Source organism: Dama dama, chromosome 12, assembly GCF_033118175.1.
Source record: "Dama dama isolate Ldn47 chromosome 12, ASM3311817v1, whole genome shotgun sequence".
In the NCBI taxonomy this organism is placed as follows: domain Eukaryota; kingdom Metazoa; phylum Chordata; class Mammalia; order Artiodactyla; family Cervidae; genus Dama; species Dama dama.
This window is the reverse complement of record NC_083692.1, coordinates 34,185,016-34,208,657: the sequence shown is the minus strand read 5'-3', so window position 1 is coordinate 34,208,657 and position 23,642 is coordinate 34,185,016. Positions and strand designations below refer to the sequence as shown.

General features: G+C 40.9%; 1 non-coding gene across 1 annotated transcript; it reads right to left on the bottom strand.

The window, feature by feature from the left end:
- Positions 1-264: 264 nt before the first annotated feature.
- Positions 265-371, bottom strand: LOC133067496 (U6 spliceosomal RNA). The gene has a single exon (XR_009695288.1). It is a non-coding gene; the product is annotated as a U6 spliceosomal RNA (small nuclear RNA).
- Between the last annotated feature and the right edge of the window lie 23,271 nt (positions 372-23,642).

The following is a 23,642-nucleotide window of genomic DNA, read 5'->3' as shown; positions in this document are numbered from 1 at the left end:
TGCTCAGCTCAACCTTGGGGAGTTCTACCACTAGAATGAAGGGAAGCATGGAGAGTAGAGGACACTTAGCAATCTCTGTCATTTGAAGGGTTCTGACTAGAGGATTTTCAGTATTGCATTCAGCAATTAAATCCTACAACTCTATGATTTTGACAAGTGTCTGCTCTTTAACTTTGAATCTGAAGTGTGTGTATGTGTATATGCAGATTGTGATTCAGTAGGTCTGGAGAGAGACTTGCAATTTTGCATTTCTTTTTTTCTTTTTTTTATATGGAACGCTTCACGAATTTGCGTGTCATCCTTGCGCAGGGGCCATGCTTATCTTCTCTGTATCGTTCCAATTTTAGTATATGTGCTACTGAAGCGAGCACAATTTTGAGCACAATTTTGCATTTCTTAAGCTCTTCTGATGATGCTGATGGTGCTGTTGGTCATCAGTTAACACTTTGACTAACAAAAAGCTAACTCATCCTGATAAGCAGGCAAATGCCAAGTGCGGCTCTTTGAGGCAGCACATTACATCAGTAAGCCGCCCAGTGTCTCACCTTGCACTTCTGAGAAAAGTGGAAGTAAGCAAGGGTCACTTAGGTCAGCACAAAGTTATCACCAGCATTGATAAAGAACAGTAGCACAAATATCAATATCACACACAGATAGTGGATTAGGGAAAGATTGTATATGGTGGGTTCAGAATACTTTCTGATACTAATGTATATACATTTTCAATAAATGGCCCACAAACTAAAATTGAAAGTAGATAATAGGATATTTACATGGCATTTATTTGGACTTTGAGAGCATTTACCTCCATTCCCATGTTTATCTGTTTTTGATTACTGTTTTGTTTAATATGCAGAGTATATAATATGAAATGCCAAGCTGGATAAATCACAAGCTGGAATCAAGATTGCTGGGAGAAATGTCAACAACCTCAGATATGCAGATGATACCACTCTAATAAGAGAAAGTGAAGAGGAACTAAAGAACCTCTTGATGAGGGTGAGAGAGGAAAGTGAAAAAGCTGGCTTAAAACTCAACATTTAAAAAATGAAGATTATGGCATGTGGTCCCATCACTTAATGGTAAATAGAAGGGGAAAAAGTGGAAGCATGGACAGATTTTATTTTCTTGGGCTCCAAAATCACTGTGGACAGTGACTGCAGTCAGAAAAATAAAAAACACTTGCTCCTTGGAAGGAAAGCTGTGAAAAACCTAGACAGTGCATTAAAAAGCAGAGACATCACTTTGCTGACAAAGGTCCATATAGTCAAAGCTATTTTTTTTTTCCAGTAGTCATGTACAGATGTGAGAGGTGGACCACAAAGAAGACTGAACAATTAATGCTTTTAAATTGTGTGCTGGAGAAGACTCGTGAGAGTCTCTTGGACTGGAAGGAGATTAAACAAGTCAGTCCTAAAGGAAATCAGTCCTGAATAGTCCTTGGAAGGACTGATGCTGAAGCTGAAGCTCCACTATTTTGACCACCTGATGCAAAGAGCCTACTCACTGGAAAAGACCCTGATGCTGGGAAAGATTGAAGGCAAAAGAAGAAGAGGGCGGCAGAAGATGAGATTGTTAGAGAGTATCACCGACTCAATGGACATGAATTTAAGCAAACTGCAGGAGATAGTGAAAGACAGGTGAGCCTGACATACTGCAGTCCATGGGATCACAAAGAGTCAGACGTGACTTAGCAACTGATCAATAACACCACCATCAACACTCCCACATAGAGAGTTAATCTCTATCGGACATCCAAAGTACATATTATTCCTCAGAGGTCACTGAGAGTCATAAAAATGCTTCCTTTTCTTAAAGACTTTTCTACATATTTCAACTAAACTGGACATTACTAACATCAGTAGGAACATATTAAACTGTATTTACCTACCATTTATTCATTTTACAGGCAAAGACAGAATTTGCTGTATTTTTCTTGATGTAAAATTGTTACTTATATAACTTAAGAAATGTTCTTATATAACTTAAGAAATGTTCCTTTTTGGCACTTAGTTTTTACACTTTGAGACATATCTTCAAAAGAGAAAATTAGGGGCATCCCAGGTCGTGTTAGTGGTAAAGAACCTGCCTGTCAATGCAGGAGACGTAGAGTCACGGGTTTGATCCCCAAGTTGGGAAGATCCCCTGGAAGAGGGCATCACAACCCACTCCAGTATTCTTGCCTGGGAAATCCCATGGACAGAGGAGCCTGGTGGGCTACAGTCCATGGGGTCGCAAAGAGTTGGACACAACTGAAGCAACTTAGCCCACACCATAGGAAATACAAAAAAAAAATGAGAGAGAGAGAAAATCAGAAGCTTTTCTGGCATCCTATCACATACCAGGTTCTGTCTATTTCCTGGACTTCACATTTGAAATGGAGCAAGTGGATTTTGAATTATCACCTACATGGGAGGAGTCCTAATAGAGCCATTGGCTTTGGCAAATTTGAAAATGAGGGTGTTGTATTCTGACAGGTCTTCCAGTTCCCAAGATCTCTGGGATGGTTTTTCATAACTGCCGCTAGTGGACAGCTGCCACTGTCTAATCAAAGGCTTAGGGGTCACTATCCCAAGGAAAAGAATTGAGATTTAGAGAACAAGCAGAAGGGAAGGTGTTAAAGTCTTATAATGAATGCCAAAAAAAATAGTTTACAGTGTTTATCCCTGGGTAGAAGATTTTGAGGCCTTTACTTTGAATTTTCTGTTTCCAGGGATTTTTGAATCTTAATGTATATTTTATTTTATTAAAAATTTTTTTATTTAAATGTATTTTTTTAATAAAAAAATTTTTATTTATTTAGCTTTGGCTGTGCTGGGTCTTTGTTGCTGTGTGGGCTTTTTTTCCCTCTAGCTTCAGAGAGCAGGAGCTACTCTCCAGTGGCAGTGTGTGGCTTCTCGCTGCAGTGGCTTCTTTGTTGTGGAGCACAGGCTCTAGAGCACGCAGGCTTCAGCAGTTGTAGCACGTGGGCTCAGTAGTTGGAGCTCCTAGGCTCTAAGGCACAGACTCAATAGTTGCGGTGCAAGGGCTTAGTTGCTCCACAGCATGTGGGATCTTCCTGGATCAGGGCTCAAACTCAAGTCTCCCGCATTGGCAGGTGGATTCTTTACCACTGAGCCACCAGGAAAGCCCCTTAATGTATATTTGATATCCAGATAAAATGCAATCTGAAATTAAATATTAATGAATTCACGGAAAGAAAAGAAAAAGAAGGAAGAAATGAAGCACAGGAGGGAGAGAGCATGAGAATAAGGATTGGAGTAGATGACTTCTACCATTTCCCAATAGTTTTACAAATATACCCTACGCTATGAATCTGATGACTAGGCTGAGAATAGACAAGATGGTCACCATGGAGAATTTTAGGCCTAGCTTCCAAAATCTTATGCCAAAAAAAAAAAAAATCTGAATTTGGAGAGAGGATTTTGTTTTCTCTGAGCCAAGAAGAACATTCATCACCAAAATACTTGGCTGATGCAAGGCTGGTGTCTGCCCATTGGCATTCAGTTTGACCTTGGTATAGCATCTAATGACAGCCCTAAAACCAAATAAAAGAAGATGCTAATTAAAATAATGATAAAATACTGGCTGCATTGGAAAGTTTATGATCTGTCTACTGCTTTTCCATTTGTTTTGCTCATGAAGACTGCATGTGGTTATAAAATGCTTCCTCTGTTCTTAGATGTAGCTGTAAATAATGTCAACCTCACACACTGAAATTTTTAGCTGTTTTTGATCCTCTGTTAGCTCTAAGCTTGGTCTTCTTCACTGATCTTAAGATTTCTAGTCCTAAGGACTCAGGAAAGAGATGTAACCTTCAGTTCCTCTGGTCACAACAGCCCGCAGGGGTCAGCCAATAAGGATGTGGCTACCAATTGTAATAGGCATTGAGCCCTCTGTCATCTTGCTGCCTGTGAGACCACTTGGTCTCCAAATGAACCATATCCTGACTGTTCTTCCATTGTTTTTCAGAGATCCAGGACTTCATGTGCTTGCTTGGGGACCAGACGAAATTTTCTGGTTATCGGTGTCCACTGTCACTACTGTCTAACTTCTCCTGCCAGAGCTGTGCTACAGTTGCTCCATTCCCCTGGCCCAGAGGCACCACTCACACAGAATACAATGACTCATGCAGCTTGGGGCCCTTGCTATACCAGGAGACAGCTCTGACCTCCCTGGGCACCCTGCAGCTTCTCCTGCTCTTGCTAGAAGTAGGGGTATGGTACTCTTCTGCGTGGAGAGCTTGGGAAGAGTGCCTGAGCTCTTACTCAGCAGTCTTGTCTCCAGAGGAAACTGGTTGTGGCTACAGTCCATGGGTTTGCAAAGAGTCAGATACGACTAAGCAACTATCACTTTCACTTAGGGGCCAACCAATAATTCCTCTGTGTCTTCCAGGAAGTCTAGCAAGTTTGCCTCAAAATGGAACTCCTTAAAGGTTTCACTGCTAGCCCATTGTCCCTGCAGTAAACATCAGAGCCTGTGGTAGAAGATGTGCAGGCAGGAGAGGCTGGTTGCATATGGGATGCTGCAAGCTCTGTCTGTATTGCCCATTAAAATTTCTCCTTGTGGGCACTGTATTCAGAAGGTCACTAATAAAGAGCTGGAGCTTTACTTTCTCTGAGTAGCTCCTGTCATTTCACAGCATGAAAATCCCATGAGGGAAGTTTCTAGGAGAAGGTGCATCTTTAGGAGGGGGATTAAGGGAAGGGAGAAAGAATGTGCTACCAGGGTGAAAGGGAGTATTTCTGGCCTTTGGATAGGGGTGGGCTGCAAGGGAAACATTAGGACTCTGACTGCTGAGGGTGGGAGAAGCAAACCAAGTTGAGAAACCTAGGAAAATTTTACCTGTCTTATGTTTTCTATCAGTTCTTTGCAACGTACATCACATGTGGTGCCTGCACAGAAGTCCATCCTCCTACCCCCAGCGCTATAGGTAGTTCCAGTGGGGTTGTCCATCACTGTTCTCATTTCCTTTGGTCATGGAGTTTGGATCAGGATGCTGGCACATGACCCAAGCTGGACCAATCATTGCTCCTCTCTGGGATTCTTGAAACTCACCCTTTTCTTCTTGAATGGCAAAATGGCAAAATGGGAGATGTGAGCTAAGAGACTGTCAGACACCATAGTTCTGGCCCCAAGGAGAAGACTGATTTGTGGTAGGGGAAAATGCAGCTGTCACTCAGAGTAGCAAGGACAAAATGAGAAAAGAGTACAGATGACGTTCACATCCTCATCTGAGCTGTTTGGAGCTGTACCGGGTCCCTTTCTAGTTCCAGGAGCCAGTACACTTTCTATGTGGCCTAAGCTTCTTTCAGTTGAAGTTTTGGTAATGTACAGCCCAAACATCATGGCTAACGCCTTACTATGACTCCACTTTTTCCTCCCTTACTTATTTCTTCCCTCTCTAGCTCTCAAAAGTTGTTTAAAGGTATTTGCTCCATCACCTCTGAGGAAAGGAGCTAATTTCTTAAAAAGGAGTGACTTGCCAGAGTCAATTAATTCATATTTAACATAAAGAGATATGTAAAGTGCTTAGAATAGTGCTGGGCATACAATAAGTACAATCTGTTTGCTATTATTATTACCGGTAATAGTCATAGTGGTAGTAGTAGCCAGAAAAGATACAATGGTATGTGGTGGTGTAACATGAGAGTATCAAAAGCCCTTTCAGATTAATAGGACTTGGAGATGCATTACCCAAGAAAAACATATAAAATGGTAGGTATGAATCAATCCACTTTTTCCCCCCACTGCCTCATTTTTGATCCCATGCCTTAGAAATTCCTTTAGCCAATGGCCTGCTTTTGCAGCCCGGCATGTTTAGTTTCTTTGCTCTCCGTGCCCGGAAAGCCAGTCGATCCATCATGTCCCTGGTATCATTTTGTGTAACAACTGCTTCAACTGCCCAATCTGCTCTCCAGGAATACTGGTACTTTGGGAAGGTTGTGAAAATGAAAAGACTACTCTACATTGCATTTATTGGCCACCCCTGCCATCTTCATTCCATAGTATATGTTCTCCTATCTGGTGATACAACAATCCAGTCAGAACTGACGGAAGTCTGTATTTTCAGTCCATTGATTAAGGACTCTGTTGAGGATGAACGAAGTTTATACAGGAAAAAAAGTTGATATCCTGCAATACAATTTAAAAGTACATGGTATTGTGGGTAAAGGTTCAATATAATCAATCTGCCAGCACGTAATGGTCCACACCCCTTTGGGCTCTGTCCTTCAAGCAAAAGTTGATTTGTCTTTTGCTATTGGCTGCTTGAGTAATCCTGGGAAATAAAGAGGTTTTAGATGGAGTCAAAAGGATGTGTCACGATTGAATACAGTATTTCATATCTCATGGTCTCCCAGTGTTCACTCATTTTGTGGACCCCAGTGACCACCTTTAAAATGTTTCAACCAATCATAACTTTCTCATCCATATAACATATAGATGACAAATAGTGATTCATATTTGAGATGAAAAAAAAATGTAACTCTTCTGTGTATCTTGTCCTTAAATTAAGATCTTTTTGATACCTGCCAGACAAAATAAGTTCTAGCCTAAGAGTTATAGAAGCTCTTTCTTACTGGCTAAGAGTTTATATAAAAATACACATTACAGCTGCTATGGAAAACAGTGTGGAGATTTCTTAAAAAACTGGAATTAGAACTGCCATATGACCCAGCAATCCCATTTCTGGGCATACACACTGAGGAAACCAGATCTGAAAGAGACACGTGCACCCCAATGTTCATCGCAGCACTGTTTATAATAGCCAGGACATGGAAGCAACCTAGATGCCCATCAGCAGATGAATGGATAAGGAAGCTGTGGTACATATACACAATGGAATATTTCTCAGCCATTAAAAAGAATTCATTTGAACCAGTTCTAATGAGATGGATGAAACTGGAGCCCATTATACAGAGTGAAGTAAGCCAGAAAGATGAAGACCAATACAACATACTAACGCATATATATGGAATTTAGAAAGATGGTAACGATAACCCTATATGCAAAACAGAAAAAGAGACACAGATGTACAGAACAGAATTTTGGAATCTGTGGGAGAAGGTGAGGGTGGGATGTTTTGAGGGAACAGCATCGAAACATGTATATTATCTATGGTGAAACAGATCACCAGCCCAGGCTGGATGCATGAGACAAGTGCTCAGGCCTGGTGCACTGGGAAGACCCAAAGGAATCGGGTAGAGAGGGAGGTGGGAGGGGGGATCGGGATGGGGAATACATGTAAATCCATGGCTGATTCATGTCAATGTATGACAAAAACCACTACAATATTGTAAAGTAATTAGCCTCCAACTAATAAAAATAAATGAAAAAAACAAAACAAAACACAGTAGTGTGACAGTTTCTTGTGTTGAGAGGTGTGAGAATCAACCAAAACACTTTCAAGTTAGCCCACTAAATGGACATATACTCATCTTCCACCGGAGTCTTTATTGTGAGCGAATGACTAGTCAGCGCCTTCCTTGACCCCTCTGAGTTACCCGGACAGTGCTCAGTGAACTAAACTTGGCCAGTTATGTTCTTTTGAATTCATATACTATATACTCACAAATCCTTATTGCCAGAAGTAAATCTTATGGCGAGGACAGTTTTTGCTCCAGGGCTATCACTGCCATTATGGATCCTATGGGCCGCTATCAATTCACTCCCTGTTGTGTATTTCTTACTATGCTGTTTCTTATCTAATCAGTAACCCTCTTTGAGCTTCCCCTCTAATATCTGAATATCTTTCACATGTCACCCAGGACAGTTTTGGCATTCCTGGTATTAGAATTACTTTGGTTTCCTTGTCATAGGAGATGCCATCCTAACCAGTGATCAGTAGCAGTCTCTTGAAAGGGAAGCAACTGGGCAGCTGCATTAGGTAATCATCAAAATTTTAAGTCCCAAGGCTAACACTTCTCCTTGATTCTGCCACAGTCTCCAAACTCACCAGGTCTCTCATGGAGACTATCGATATTATAGGGTCAATAAGCTCATAAGCAGGGCTTCTCCGGTGGTTCAACGTTAAAGAATCCACTTGCAATGCAGGAGACAAGGAGACGTGGGTTCGATCCCCAGGTTGGGAAGATCCCCTGGAGAAGGGAATGGCAACTCATTCTCATATTCCTGCCTGGAGCCCATGGACAGAGCAGCCTGGTGGGCTACGGTCCACAGGGTCACAAAGAGTCAGACAGGACTGAAGTGACTTAGCATGCATGCATGCAAGCTCATAAGAACCCAGTGGGATCTGCTATATTTCTCCTCACTTAAAATCAGTCTTTTCATGTGAAATGTGGCAAATAGATTCAAAAGATACCCCCAGGTATGGAATGGCTTGTGCAAAATCCAAATAATTCTATTAGCACATTTGTTTCCATCTTGGGATGGAATAAGAAATGCTCTCAGCTTATTTTGCTAGTCAAGGATAGGCTTAAAATATGCTTATGATTTTTACCAGTCCTTTTACTTGGGTATGGGCTTCCCTGGTGGTTTAGTCGGTAAAGAATACCACTGAAATTCAGGAGACTGCCTTCAGCACAGGAGACCCAGGTTCAATCCCTGGGTCTGGAAGATCCTTTGGAAAAGGAAATGACTACTCACTCCAGGATTCTTGCCTGGAAAATCCTATGAACAGAGAAGGTGGCAGGCTACAGACCACGGGGTCACAAGAGTCAGATACGACTTCGCAACTAAACCACAACCACCACATACTTAGGTATATTCACCAGCTAACTAAATTATATCATATTTTATATTACCTTGTACAAATAAGAATGTTCTTATCTTAAAATTTATGAGAATCAATTTTTAAAAATCGATTTAACTATTTGGTTTAACTATTTCAAATAAAAAGAGACGGTGGTTACCATGATCAGATTTCTTCTTACTTAGTACCATAAGTAGAAGAATTAATGTAGCCCTAAGATAGTACAGTAAAATTATACCACATTCTGTTCCATGTAAAAGCAAACAGTCTCTGCTTGACCTCTTAGGGTGAAGAAGAAGGTATTATTAAGATAATATCAAGTTCAGTCATCGCATCCCATTCTTCTTCAGACTGCTTTCTTTACTACAATTATGGGGCTTATCCCAGAGTAAATGAAAAGTCCTGCCTAACATTCATAGCCAAATTGAGTTAAAGTGTAAAAAATTAGTATTCATTAATACCCTTACAGTCACTGTTTCTTTAATTAAAAGTTCTATTTCCTAAAGTATTTAATATGCATTAATTTGTATGTATAACCCTGGATTGCCATACTTTTTCTTTGTACACATGTCAATAAAACTGATTTTTTTTAAAAAAAGTTCTATTTCCTATTGTTTACAGAAAGCCTGAATTATTTAAAATTTATCTTACCTCTCAGCTTTTGTAAACCCAGAGATATGATAAGCCCAGAAAATCCCATTTAGCATGACAAATTAAAATAAAGAAAAGGATTTTTTTGTTTTGTTTTGTTTTGTTTTCCACCCTTGTCAACTCCATGATAGCCAAGAAGTTTTTCTTTCAATTGTGGTGATATGCATTCTAATTAAATATTTAGGTACTGGAGTAATCACCATTTATCCACAGAATCTTGTTAGCAGTGTTTTATTGGTCTTTTGCCTCTTTTCCACTGCATCCCAAATTCCCTGAAATAAAGCTACTTTAAACCCTTTTCCAAGTATTTGGGAATTTCTTTGTGATGAGTCTCTGTATCCAGAAGTCCCATTTGTGCTGCTTTAGCTCCCTCTATTGGCTCCATGATTTTCACCAGAGCAATAAATAGCCAAGGCATGTCCCTAGTAGCTCAGCTGGTAAAGAATCCTCCTGCAAAGCAGGAGAACCCGGTTCGATTCCTGGGTCAAGAAGATCCCCCGAAAAAAGAGCAGGCTACCCACTCTAGTATTCTTGGGCTTCCCTGGTGGCTCAGCTGGTAAAGAATCTGCCTGCAATGTGGGAGACCTGGGTTTGATCCCTGGGTTGGGAAGATCCCCTGGAGAAGGAAACAGCTACCCACTCCAGTATTTAGGACTGAAGAATTCCATGAAGAGTTGGACACAACTGAGCAGCTTTCATTTTCGAGGCATGTCAAGTTTACACTCCTTTGAAAAAGACAAAAAGCTTTGCTCTATTTTAAGTTAATGGAACAGATCCAGAAGGATAAAGACTGTGCTTCACTCATTTCTTCCTCTTACACATTTCAAGCCCTTAGTAATCTCAAACCAGAGATGCTCATCTAATCAATCCAACACTGATACCCCCTTGGTCCCTTGTCCCTACTGGATCTGGACTTATGTCATTACTCTCACATCTGCCTCTAACCTGCAAGGTGACTATGGATAAATGTCAAGAGCAAACTTGGATTAATGACCAGACACCATTTCGATAAAGCAAACAACATTGCAGTCAGGATAAACAATGGAGGTATCTAGGGCAAACAAAGGTATAAGTTTTCAGATCCCCAAACCCTCACAAAGGGGAGTATGTATTTGGGCTTAAAAATATCCTGACTAATCATCACAGGAGGGTGAGATGTCTTCCTTTAGTTTTACGAGATTGGAGTAAATTCTGCACATTAACTAGTCTGAATGTATGCCACCAATCACTCCTCTGGGTCTGATGCGTCACAACAATCTCAGAGTTAGGCAACACACAGCATGACTACAGAGCTCAGCACAGTACAGAATGCTCAGGCATGAACTCAGCTCTCAGTCTCTCAAGGTAATGTTGTCTATCTTCACTCTTAAACTACAAAACTACATTAAGAGTCAGTTACTCTGACATCTCTGAATCATATTGATATGTCCTTCGATTAGCCAAATAGATCCACCTTACCATCTACAGAGACTTCTCTTTGAAAAAGTTCTTCTCTTTGGAAAACTTTGGAAAAATTTTCTCTTTGGAAAACCCTCCTCTGCTTTCTGTTCTCAGTTTCACAGCCTTTACCTCTGCTCCAGGACATCCCCAGGGTTCTCTCTGAGCCTGCAGGAATAGCCACTATTGACCTAAAGAAGAGCCTTTCCTCAACTCACAGAGCTTCCAGTTTCACAGACCCTCCGTTGGCTCACTCTTGCTTTTCTTCTCTCTTCTCCTTTGTCCCATAGGGTAATGATACAATGTTAGGTAAGATTTTATACTTTGTGTGATGCTCAGTGATGGCCCAAGATTGTCCCAGCAGTGGTCCCATTCCCTGAGAACAGACCTATGTGGGCTATTGCTCTGGGACCCAGGAGAAGTTGTTACAAGGGGAACCAGGGCTTAAGGGAAGGCAGATCGGTGTCCACATACCAACTTGCTCACTGAGTACAGTAGTAACGCAACCTTGAGCAAATTTCTTAACCTCTATCTTAGTTTCATCCATAAAGTGGAGATAATAAGAGATTGCAAATTTCTTGTGAGGGTTAAACAAGAGAATGTGCTTGAAACACTGGGACATGGAAAGTACTTAGCAAATGCCAGGTACATCACCATCAACATCATTATTCCCAAGTCTAGTTCTGCCAGGAGAATTTGCCTGGCTACTTTACAGAGGCTTCCCAGATGGTGCTAGTGGCAAAGAACCCACCTGCCAACTAAGAAAGGGAGGAGACTCAAGAGACACAGGTTTGATCCCTGGGTCAGGAAGATCCCCTGGAGGAGGGCATGGAAATCCACTCCAGTATTCTTGCCTAGAGAATCCCATGGACAGAGGAGCCTAGCGGGCTACAGTCCATGGGTTTGCAAAGAGTCGGACACAACTGAAGTGACTTAGCGTGCACTTTACAGGAACTCTGCAATTTGGCTTGTCCCTATATGTATGGGTAGAAGGATGGAATGTTAAACTCTAAGAGTAGTTACCCAAATAGTTTCATTTTCCTCCTCAAATTATCAAAAGTTTTCAGAATAGCATCACATGAATTCCAGAGCCCTGGAACTTGAGAGTTCTAGTTCTATCTCTGCTATTAGCCTATCTCTCTATTAGTTCTATCTCTGCTATTATAGGACCTTTGTCATCTCAGACCCTCAGTTTTCTTAGCTGGAAAATGGGAATATATATACTTTGCAGAATTGTGCAGAGAATTGATGAGGTAAGGTATATGAAGTTCTTCATATAGTATCTGGTATATTTCAGGGGTGCCACAAATGCTGGTCATAGAAGGTCTCAAAGCCCTTGGCTTTCAGCCCTATGGCACTAAAGCCTCTTTCCCTGCCTGCTTGGGATGCCTCACACTGGAATCTGGGACCTGTTCTTCCTACTTTCCTTTGGTAAACTCTGTAGCTCTCCTGTACCTCTTGAAATCTTAGTACTTACATGTATTGGTCTGGTATCATGGCATAATGCATTCTTTAACTCTTTGTACTGTATTTTGTATCACAGCTATGAAGGCCATGACCTGATTTCCTTCCCAGATCTAATAATTCTCAGGCCATGTTTCTCATCTTGGTATATTGACATTTCCTTCCATTCAGTTCGTTAAATTAAAAATCAAGATCTCTCACATCCTTGCTTTTCCTCACCACCTACATCCAAGCCAGGACAAGAAGTCCTATTGACTGTACCATTAAAACATATCCAAATATGTCAGCTGTCTCCATTTCTACCCTTGCTATTCTGGAGCAAGCCACCATTGTTCTGACACAGCATAGCTATAGTAGCCTCCCAACCCATTTTACAGCTTCTCCTTTGCTTACTTACAATTTATTCTCCACATCATAACCAGAGAGAGCTTTTCACGACTGTGAACCAAATTGTGTTATTCCCCTGCTTGATGTCCTTCACTTTCTTTTCTTTGGCCTTTCAAGGCCCTCCATGTTCTAGTATTACTTGTCTTTCCATTTTCATCTACTGCCATTCTCTCCATCTGCCTTGCTTCAGTCACTCTGACCATCTTTCTGTTCCCTGAACACCCTCAAGCTTACCTCTGTCTTAGGATTCTTGTACTAGCTACTTCCTTTGCCTGGAATGCTCTCTCTCTATCTCTCTCTCTTGAGCTTCAAATGGCTGACTGCCTTGGCATTCAAATCCAAAGCCATATATCACCTTCTTGGGAAGACTATTTTCAATACACCAATCCAAATTATCCACTATATCACCCTCAACCACATCATCCTACTTTAATTCTCTACAGAGCAAGTATCACTAAGATTTTTCTTATTTAAACTTTAATTTTCTCTCATCCATTAGAGTGTACGCTCCTCGAAGTCAGAATCCTGACTCATCTTTTTTGATGCTGACAACAGCATAATTCTAACCACAGAGCCTAGAACCATGCAAGGCACAGAGTAAATATTCAGTATCAATAATTTGTCATTACAAATTCATTGCCTTCACTTTACATTAATATTTAGCATCTCACACCACTAGAGGGCAATACATTACCTAACTGAAATGAGCAAATGGGTATCCTTTTATGTCACTTTCAAGATGAACTGAATTGATTTTAATCATTAATGTAACAGATATTTATGGAAGAAAAACACTATCCTTCCAAAAACAAGAAGGAGTATGAAAAGGAAAAAAAAAAAGTCTTTTTTAGATTTTCAAACTAGCCACCTGGTACCAGCCCAAGAGAAAAAAGTTTGTTTATTCCAACGTTACAAATATAGTGAAATAATTTAAAATATACTTTGTGTTTAAAGGTGTTATCTGGGTTAAAAAACACTTTTGATGTAAAATGAGAAAGTATTAACTTGAGTGATATGGAATTCTTGGGGACGTCAGAGGGAAATTAACCAATATTCTATTTTCTCCATCTTTCACACACACACACACATTCCTGTCACTGTCCCAGTTTTGCTTGTAAAAGTGAGTCCTGGCCAGTTTCAGGGGAGTTTCAGTTTCAGAGATTCTGAAAGGGATTTTCTGTTTTCTATTTCCTTAATTCCATTTCATTCTGAGCCTTTCTTTTATGTCTAAGCTTTTAAAGAAAGCAACCTGGTATGTTCAGGAAATGACAGCAAGCAATAAGACATCAACTGTTCCACTGACAAGTCTGCCTCGTGGCCAGAACAGCCTGAGTGACTCCCGTCCAGCGATAAGGACCAGGTTTCTCTTTCATGACCTGCAGCAGAGCTTGTCTCTGAAGGCGCAGAGAAGGTGCAGTCACACGGCTCTCTGTCTGTGGGGCCACCAGAGGAGGAGGCTGCAGGGTTCCCACTGAGCTCCAGGTGGCAGTGAAGAAATACTCAAGATGAAGTGACCTGCGGAGGAAACTATTCCGTGAAGGACTCCCGTAAGTCTGGTTGGTCCTAAAAAGTTTCTAAAACCACATGTTTGACAAACGAGGCGAGAATGCACAGCAGAGAAGAGACAGCCTCTTCAGTAGGTGGTGCTGGGAAAGCTGCACAGCTACGTGTAGAAGAATGGAACGAGAATACCTCCCAACACCACACACAACAATAAACTCAGAAGGGATTAAAGACTTGACTGTTAGGCCAGAAATGATACAGCTCCGAGAGGATAACATAGGCAGCACACTCCTCGACATAAATCACAGCAAGATCCTCTGCCACCCACCTCCTAGAATAACGGAAATAAAAGCAAAAACAAACAAGTGGGACCAAGTTAAAGTCTTTTAGATAGCAAAGGAAACTATAAATAAGGTGAAAAGACAACCGTCAGAATGGGGGGAAATAATAACAAATGAATCAACTGACAAAGGATTAGTCTTCAAAATATACAAGCAGCTCATACACTCAATACCAAAAAAACAACCCAATCAAAAAGTGGGCAGATGACCTAAACAGACATTTCTCCAAAGAAAACATACAGATGGCTAATAAACACATGAAAAGATGCTCAACGTAGCTCATTATTAGAGAAATGCAAATCAAAACTACAAAGAGGTACCACATCACACCGGTCAGAATGGCCATCATCAAAATCAGTTCAGTTCAGTTCAGTTCAGTCATGCAGTTGTGTCTGACTCTTTGTGACACCATGGACTGAAGCACACCAGGTTTCCCTATTCATCACCAATTCCGAGAGCTTACTCAAACTCATGTCCATCGAGTCAGTGATGCCATCCAACTATCTCATCCTCTATCGTCCCCTTCTTCACCTGCCTTCAATCTTCCCCAGCATCAGGGTCTTTTCCAATGAGTCAGTTCTTCACATCAGGTGGCCAAAGTATTGGAGCTTCAGCTTCAGCATCAGTCCTTCCAATGACTCTTCAGGACTGATTTCCTTTAGGATGACCTGGTTTAATCTCCTTGCAGTCCAAGGGACTCTAGAGAGTCTTCTCCAACACCACAGTTCAAATTCATCAATTCTTCTGTGCTCAGCTTTCTTTATAGTCCAACCCTCACATCCATACATGACTACTGGAAAAACCATAGCTTCTTCTAGATGGACCTTTGTCAGCAAAGTAATTTCTCTGCTTTTTAATATGCTATCTAGGTTGGTGATAGCTTTTCTTCCAAGGAGCAAGCATCTTTTAATTTCATGGCTGCAGTCATCATCTGCAGTGATTTTGGAACCCCCAAAAATAAAGTCTCTCACTGTTTCCATTGTTTCCCCATCTATTTGCCATGAAGTGATGGGACCAGATGCCATGATCTTAGTTTTCTGAATGCTGAGTTTTAAGCCAACTTTTTCACTCTCCTCTTTCACTTTCATCAAGAGGCTCTTTAGTTTTTCTTTGCTTTCTGCCATAAGGGTGGTGTCATCTGTGTATCTGATGTTACTGATATTTCTCCCGGCAATCTTGATTCCAGCTTGTGCTTCTTCCAGCCTGGCATTTCGCATGATGTACTCTGCATATAAGCTAAATAAGCAGGGTGACAATATATAGCCTTGATGTACTCCTTTCCCTATTTGGAACCAGTCTGTTGTTTCACGTCCAGTTCTAACTGTTGCTTCTTGACCTGCATACAGATTTCTCAGGAGGCAGGTAAGGTGGTCTGGTATTCCCATCTCTTGAAGAATTTTCCACAGTTTATTGTGATCCACACAGTGAAAGGCTTTGGCATAGTCAATAAAGCAGAAGTAGATGTTTTTCAGGAACTCTCTTGCTTTTTCTATAATCCAATGCTGGCAATTTGATCTCTGGTTCCTCTGCCTTTTCTAAATCCAGAGTGAACATCTGGAAGTTCATGGTTCACATACTATTGAAGCCTGGTCATCAGAATATCCACAAACAATAAATGCTGGAGAGGGTGTGCAGAAAACGGAACCCTCTTGCACTGTTTGTGGGAATGTAAATTGATACAGCCACTATGGAGAACAGTGTGGAGATTCCTTAAAAAACTAGGAATATAAGTACCATAAGACCCAACAATCCCATTACTGGGCATACACCTTGAAGAAACCATAACTGAAAAAGACACAAGTACCCCAATGTTCACTGCAGCACTATTTACAATAGCCAGGACATGGAAACAACCGAGATGTCCATTGACAGATGAATGCATAAAGAAGCTGTGGTATATACATACAATGAAATATTACTCAGCCATTAAAAGGAACACATTGCATGAGTTCTAATATGGTGGAAGAACCTAGAGCCTATTATACAGAATGAAGTAAGTCAGAAAGAGAAAAACAAATACCATATATGAACACATATGTATGGAATCTAGAAAGATGGTACTGATGAATCTATTTACAGAGCAGCAATGGAGACACAGACATAGAAAACAGACTTATGGGCACAGTGGGGGAAGGAGAGGGAGGGACAAATGGAAAGAGTAAGAATTTGCTGTTTGACACAGTGCCTTGTGACAACCTGGAGAAACGGAATGGGAAGAGAGGTAGGAGGGGACATATGTGTATCTACGGCTGATTCATGTTGATGTATGAATTCATGCTGAAACTAGCACAATATTGAAAAGCAATTATCCTCCAATTAAAAAGAAAAAAAAAAGAAAACCACATTAGGTCAGTCACCATGACAACTGGAAGGCTGTACTGGAATCCATGAGATTCTAGTGACTCTATCTCTAAAGGTGAGAAATGACTTGGAGAAAAAAAGTTTGACGCTAGGTGGAGAAAACAATTTTTCGCTCATGTGACTTACTATAGCATAAAGACTTCCCCAGAATATGAGTGCTGAGGGTGGTGGGAACAGAGATGGGTCAAACGAGGCTGAGATCATCAAGGATCCATTTCCAGAAATCTACTAGAGGGGGAGAGTGGCCTAAACTTCTCTAGACACTTAGTAACAGTGAGAGTGGTTAAGGGCACTCACCATGTGAGTTGTGACAGGGAATAATCAAGATCAGCTTGCATGCTTCTTTAAATTCTTTTGAGTAGGGCAGGATCTATTGAATCCTCAGACCAATTATAATCTATTGCCAGTAACTCAGTAAAAGAATGCAAAAAGCATGAGAATGAGCCCCTGTGGCTCTTCTTCACTGATGAAAGAGAACATTCTCTTCCATCCCCATGTTCTCAATTTTGCACCACAAAAGAGTGCATTCATGTATCTATTTGGCAAATATTCATTTGCTGAGCACCCACAAAACAGTTACTATTAAATACATTCAAGGAATCAAATGGAAATGAATTAAGTTATGAGAGGTAACAATAAAATGTTATTGAGAATTCAAAGGGCAAACACTTAAAGTTTTCAGTATGAGTATGTGTGTTAGTCGCTCAGTTGTGTCCTTAGTTGCTCAGTAGTGTCCAACTCTTTGTAACCCCATAGACCATAGCCCACTAGGCTCCTCTGTCCATGGAATTCTCCAGGCAAAAATACTAGAATGGGTTGCCATTCCCTTCTCCAATTATGAGGATATCAAGTAATAATTCATGCAGCAATGTATTTTGCCTTAAAGAATGAGTGCATTTTAGGCTGACAGAACTGGGTTGATGAAAGAATGGGTAAGCAAATGTATGAAGGTGAGATAATTCAAAATGAGTTAGATACATAGAGTACAGGCAAAATATAGACTACAGGGAAGCAGCAAGTGATAAAGCTTTTAAGCAGTGATTCTCAATCCAGAGAGATTTTGTCACTCAGGGGACATTTGGCAATGGCATTGGAGTACAAAATGAAGCAGGGCAAAGGCTAACAGAGTTTTACCAAGAGAATACACTGGTCACAGAAAATACCCTCTTCCAACAACACAAGAGATGACTCTACATGTGGACATCACCAGATCGTCAATATCAAAGTCAGATTGGTTATATTCTTTGCAGTCGAAGATGGAGAAGCTCTATACACTCAGCAAAAATAAGACCAGGAGCTAACTGTGGCTCAGATCATGAACTCCTCATTGCCAAATTCAGACATAAATTGAAGAAAGTAGGGAAAACCACTAGAACATTCAGGTATGACCTAATCAAATCCCTTATGACTATACAGTGGAAGGGACAAATAGATTCAAGGGATTAGATCTGGTAGACAGAGTGCCTGAAGAACTATGGATGGAGGTTCATAACATTGTATAGGAGGCAGTGATCAAAACCATCCCCAAGAAGAAGAAATGCAAAAAGGCCAAATGGTTGTCTAAGCAAGCCTTACAAATAGCTGAGAAATAAAAGAAGCTAAAGGCAAAGGAGAAAATGAAAGGTATACCCATCCGAATGCAGCATTCCAAAGAATAGCGAGGAGAGATAAGAAAGCCTTCCTAAGTGATCAATGCAAAGAAATAGAGGAAAACAATAGAATGTGAAAGACTAGAGATCTCTTCAAGAAAATTAGAGATACCAAGGGAACATTTCATACAAAGATGGGCTTAATAAAGGACAGAAATGGTACAGACCTAACAGAAGCTGAAGATATTTAAAAGAGGTGGCAAGAATACACAGAAGAACTATACAAAAAAGATCTTCATGACCCAGATAATCATGATGGTGGGATCACTCAACTAGAGCCAGACATCTTGGAATGTGAAGTCAAGTGGGCCTTAGGAAGCAGAACTATGAACAAAGCTAGTGGAGGTGATGGAATTCCAGTTGAGCTATTTCAAATCCTTATGCTGTGAAAGTGCTGCATTCAATATGCCAGCAAATCTGGAAAACTCAGCAGTGGCCACAAGACTGGAAAAGGTCAGTTTTCATTCCAATCCCAAAGAAAAGCAATGCCAAAGAATGTTCAAACTACCACATAATTGCACTCATCTCACACACTAGCAAAGTAATACTCAAAATTCTCCAAGCTAGGCTCCAGCAGTACGTGAACCGAGAACTTCCAGATGTTCAGGCTAGATTTTGAAAAGGCAGAAGAACCAGAGATCAAATTGCCAACATCCACTGGATCATAGAAAAAGCAAGAGAACTCCAGAAAAACATCTACTTCTGCTTCATTGACTATGCTAACGCTTTTGACTGTGTGGATCACAACAAACTGTAGAAAATTCTTCAAGAGATGGGAATACCAGACCACCTCACCTGCCTCCTGAGAATCTTATGCAGGTCAAGAAGCAACAGTTAGAACCAGACATGTAACAACGGATTGGTTCCAAATTGGGAAAGGAGTACATCAAGGCTGTATATTGCCACCTTGCTTATTTAACTTATATGCAGAGTACATCTTGCAAAATGCTGGGCTGGATGAAGCACAACATGGAATCAGACTTTCCAGGAGAAGTATCAATAACCTCAGACATGCAGATGACACCACTCTTATTGCAGAAATTGAAGAAGAACTAAAGAGCCTCTTGATGAAAGTGAAAGAGAAGAGTGAAAAATCTGGCTTAAAACTCAACATTCAAAAAACAAAGATGATGGCATCTGGTCCCATCACTTCATTGCAAATAGACAAGGAAACAACAGAAACAGTGACAGACTTTATTTTCTTGGTCTCCAAAATCACCGCAGATGATGACTGCAGCCATGAAATTAAAAGATGCTTGCTCCTTGTTAGAAAACTATGACAAAACCTACACAGCATATTCAAAAGCAGAGACATTACTTTACCAACAAAGGTCCATCTAGTCAAAGCTATGGTTTTCCTAGTAGTCATGTATGTATGTGTGAGTTGGACCATAAAGAAAGCTGAGCACCAAAGAATTGATGCTTTTGAACTGTGGTGTTGGAGAAGACACTTGAGAGTTCCTTGAACAGCAAGGCAATCAAACCAGTCAATCCTAAAGAAAATCAGTCCTGAATATTCATTGGAAGGACTGATGCTGAAGCTCCAATTCTTTGGCCACCTGATGTGAAGAACTGACTCATTGGAAAAGACTCTGATGCTGGGTAAGACTGAAGGTAGGAGAAGAAGGGGACAACAGAGATGAGATGGTTTGATGGCATCACTGACTTGGTGGACCTAAGTTTGAGCAAGTTCTGGGAGTTGGTGATAGACAGGGAAGCCTACATGTCCATGGGGTTGCAGAGTCGAACACAACTGATGGACTGAACTGAGGGACATTTCTGGTTGTTACAGTTAAGTGGAGAAGTGCTACTGGCATCTAGCAAGTTCAAGCCAGGGAGGCTGGTACATATCCTACATTGCAGAAGACAGCTCCCCACAGCAAACCTCACCAGCCCAAAGTGTCAGTAAGGGCCAGTACTGGGAAACCCTGCTTGTAAGGAAGGGTGTGCACAGTGCTTAGTTGCTCAGTCGTATCCGACTATTTCCAACCCCATGGACTGTAACCTGCCAGGCTTCTCTGTCCATAGGGATTCTCCAGGCGAGAATACTGGAGTGGGTTGCCATGCCCTCCTCCAGGGATTGAACCCAGGTCTCCCGCATTGCAGACTGATGCTTTACCGTTTAAGCCACCAGGGAAGCCCTTAAGGAAGGCTGATCTTGGTTATATGTCAGGTGACAGGGATGGAACCTATTTGGTAGGCCAAGAGGGATGCAGACGGTTTTTAAATGGGAGAATACATTTATCAGTATTAAGGCTTATTGGAGTTATATGGATAAAAGTGTTTCTAGCATTTTCCCCTCCTTCATCATTCAGAAAAACCCTGTTTGCAAAACTTGGCTAGTCAGCCTCTGTTGTACTTGTGGGGAGTCAGTGGAGATGCAGAACTGGAGAAACCTAGATAAGCTAAATTAATCTCCACATATAAGGACATGGACTTCTAAGGGAAGAGGTGGGAATAAGAGAAGAGAAAAGAGTGAGGGAGTAAGGGAAAGAGTCATCATAAATTGAAGTTATAGGACATGGCATTGAATTATGGGGAGATACTAAAATAAAGACCTTTATTCTGCCCTTGATGAGTTTACAATTTCCTAAAGATCATACATACTCAGGACTCTGGCATTCACAGAAAAGGATATGTGTGTCTTCTTCACATTTATGTCATTTCTGAGAACTTTCACTGGATGCATAAAATCAAGGTGGCTTCAATTTAGGGGTAGAAGCTATTTGGGGATGCTTTTCTTGTGGGTTTTTCTTACTTTGAGCATGAAAAAAACTGTCACAATCCATCCAAGTCTGGTATTAAATTATTTCTATCTTCTGGGCTGGAGATGAATTTGACACAGATGAGTAAATCTAGCTAGTTAGAGGTGGGTCATCACAAATTTGGCTGATGGGAAGATGCAGTGAAGACACCATTCAGTCTGCAAGAATATTGGTTCTTCATGTCATAGTTGGTTGCTCTGGTCTGTGTGCCCCTGCCAACTTCCAGTGGCTAATAAGGCTTTGGCCCAGTGATGAAAGCAATAGTGCCAATGACAAAGATAAACAAGGTCCTCTGCCAGGAACAAAAGCTGAAGTCTTTCTGGTAATTGCAACCTGACATGTGCATGGCCCCAATCTTGGGGCCATCTCTACCATAGCCATTTACTATCTGCAGTGGCTCCGAGGCTCTCATACTATATGATAGCTGCCACGGCTGCTGTATTACCATGAATATGCCAAGGCAGAATGGTCGTGTTCTTTTTGTAACTTCCCAGAGCAAATGGAGCTAGAAATAGACATCAGGAAGGACACCTGCAGAGCTCAGCCTATCTTGGTGGTGGTTAATCAGAGATGAATTCCATGTACCATATTAAGGAAAGCTAATTATGGGTAGATTTTAAAGAAGGGGTTGGAAGAAAATTTTGTTTCTGCTTCTAGTTGGAAGTACTCTATGTCATATAGAAATGCTTTCGGTTGCTACTTACAGCAAATCCAATATTGATGGCTTATTATTTTATTGCATGACAAGAAATCCCACATAGGTGGTTTTTCTCTGTTTTCTGTGCCTCATTCTTAGCAAGTTGGCTTTTAAGTTTTTGCTTATTCCTTTATCTCTTTCTTATTTTTGTTCACCCACAGATTGGGTTTCTAGAGGAATCTTATTTATATGTTCTCATTCATATTCCTGGTAAAACGTCTGCCTACATTGCAGGAGATCTGGGTTTGATCCCTGGGTTGGGAAGATTCCCTGGAGAAGGAAATGGCAACCCACTCCAGTACCCTTGCCTGGAAAAATCCCACGGATGGAGGATCCTGGTAAGCTACAGTCCATGCGGTTGCAAAGAGTCGGACACGACTGAGCCACTTCATTTTCACTTTCATTCATATTCTTAAGGCTGAACCCAAAGCCTGGCATGTGCTAACTGAATGCACTGGAACTCCAAAAAGAGTTTTGCTACATGCTGTAATTCCTTAAGAAATGGTGTTTTTGGATAAAGCATATACAGAAGAGTTCATTTATTTGCAATTGCAAAAGAGCACACCTTTCAAGGAAAAAGTACTTTGTCTCAAAGAGAAGCTGATCCTGTATGACTTTTTTGCCTTTGTCTGCTGGACTCTAGTTCCATCCCTTGACATACACCTATTCTTCAAATGCACACGGTGGAGTGAGACTGCCCTCATCCAGGGGCCATCTCTGGAAAGGCAGTGTTTCACTGGGAAAAAAGTCTGAGCTTTGGAAGTCTGAATCTTGGCTCAGCCATTATCGGATTCTATTAAAAATCAAAATGAGTTAACCTCACTGATCTTCAGTTTGCTTATTGGTAGAATGTGGTATAACAGAATATGAATAATAGCCTCAGAGGGTTATTTTAAGTATTAAATGGCATAATATATTGTAAAATGCTCAGCACATGGTAGAAACTCAAAAAATTATTAGTGTTAGCTTCTTGGATCTTCAATTGTATAATTTTATCTGATCAAAGTTCTCTTATTTGCAGATTATTTCACTGCCCTAGATCCAGAAAGTTCTTTATCACACAATAAAGTTGAGAAGTTTCTTAGCTCCATATCATGTATATAGAAAAAGAAAAACAAACCTGGTAATAACTATAGCCCCAGTTTCAAGGAAATGTCCCAGAATTCCCCCTTAGGAACTGCTGTGTATTTCACATATCAGTATGATGTAAGCAGAAAGGCCTATTTATAGGGATAACTGTTTTACAATGTTGTGTTGGTTTCTGCTGTAGTGCAGAGTGAATCAGTTACATATATATATTCACATATTCCCTCTTTTTTAGATTTCCTTCCCATTTAGGTCACCACAGAGCACTGAGTTGAGTTCCCTGTGCTATACAGCAGGTTCTCATTAGTTATCTATTTTATATATGTGTTTAGTCGCTCAGTCATGCTCAACTCCTTGTGATCCCATGGACTGTAGCCTGCCAGGCTCCTCTGTCCATGGGATTCTCCAGGCAAGAATACTGGAGTGGGTTGCCCTGCCCTCCTCCAGGGGATCGTCCCAACCCAGGGATCGAACCCAGGTCTCCGGCATTACAGGCAGATTCTTTACCATCTGAGCCACAAGGGAAGCCCGTTTTATATATAGTAGTATATAGTAGTGGATACTATGTCAACCCCAATCCCAAATCAT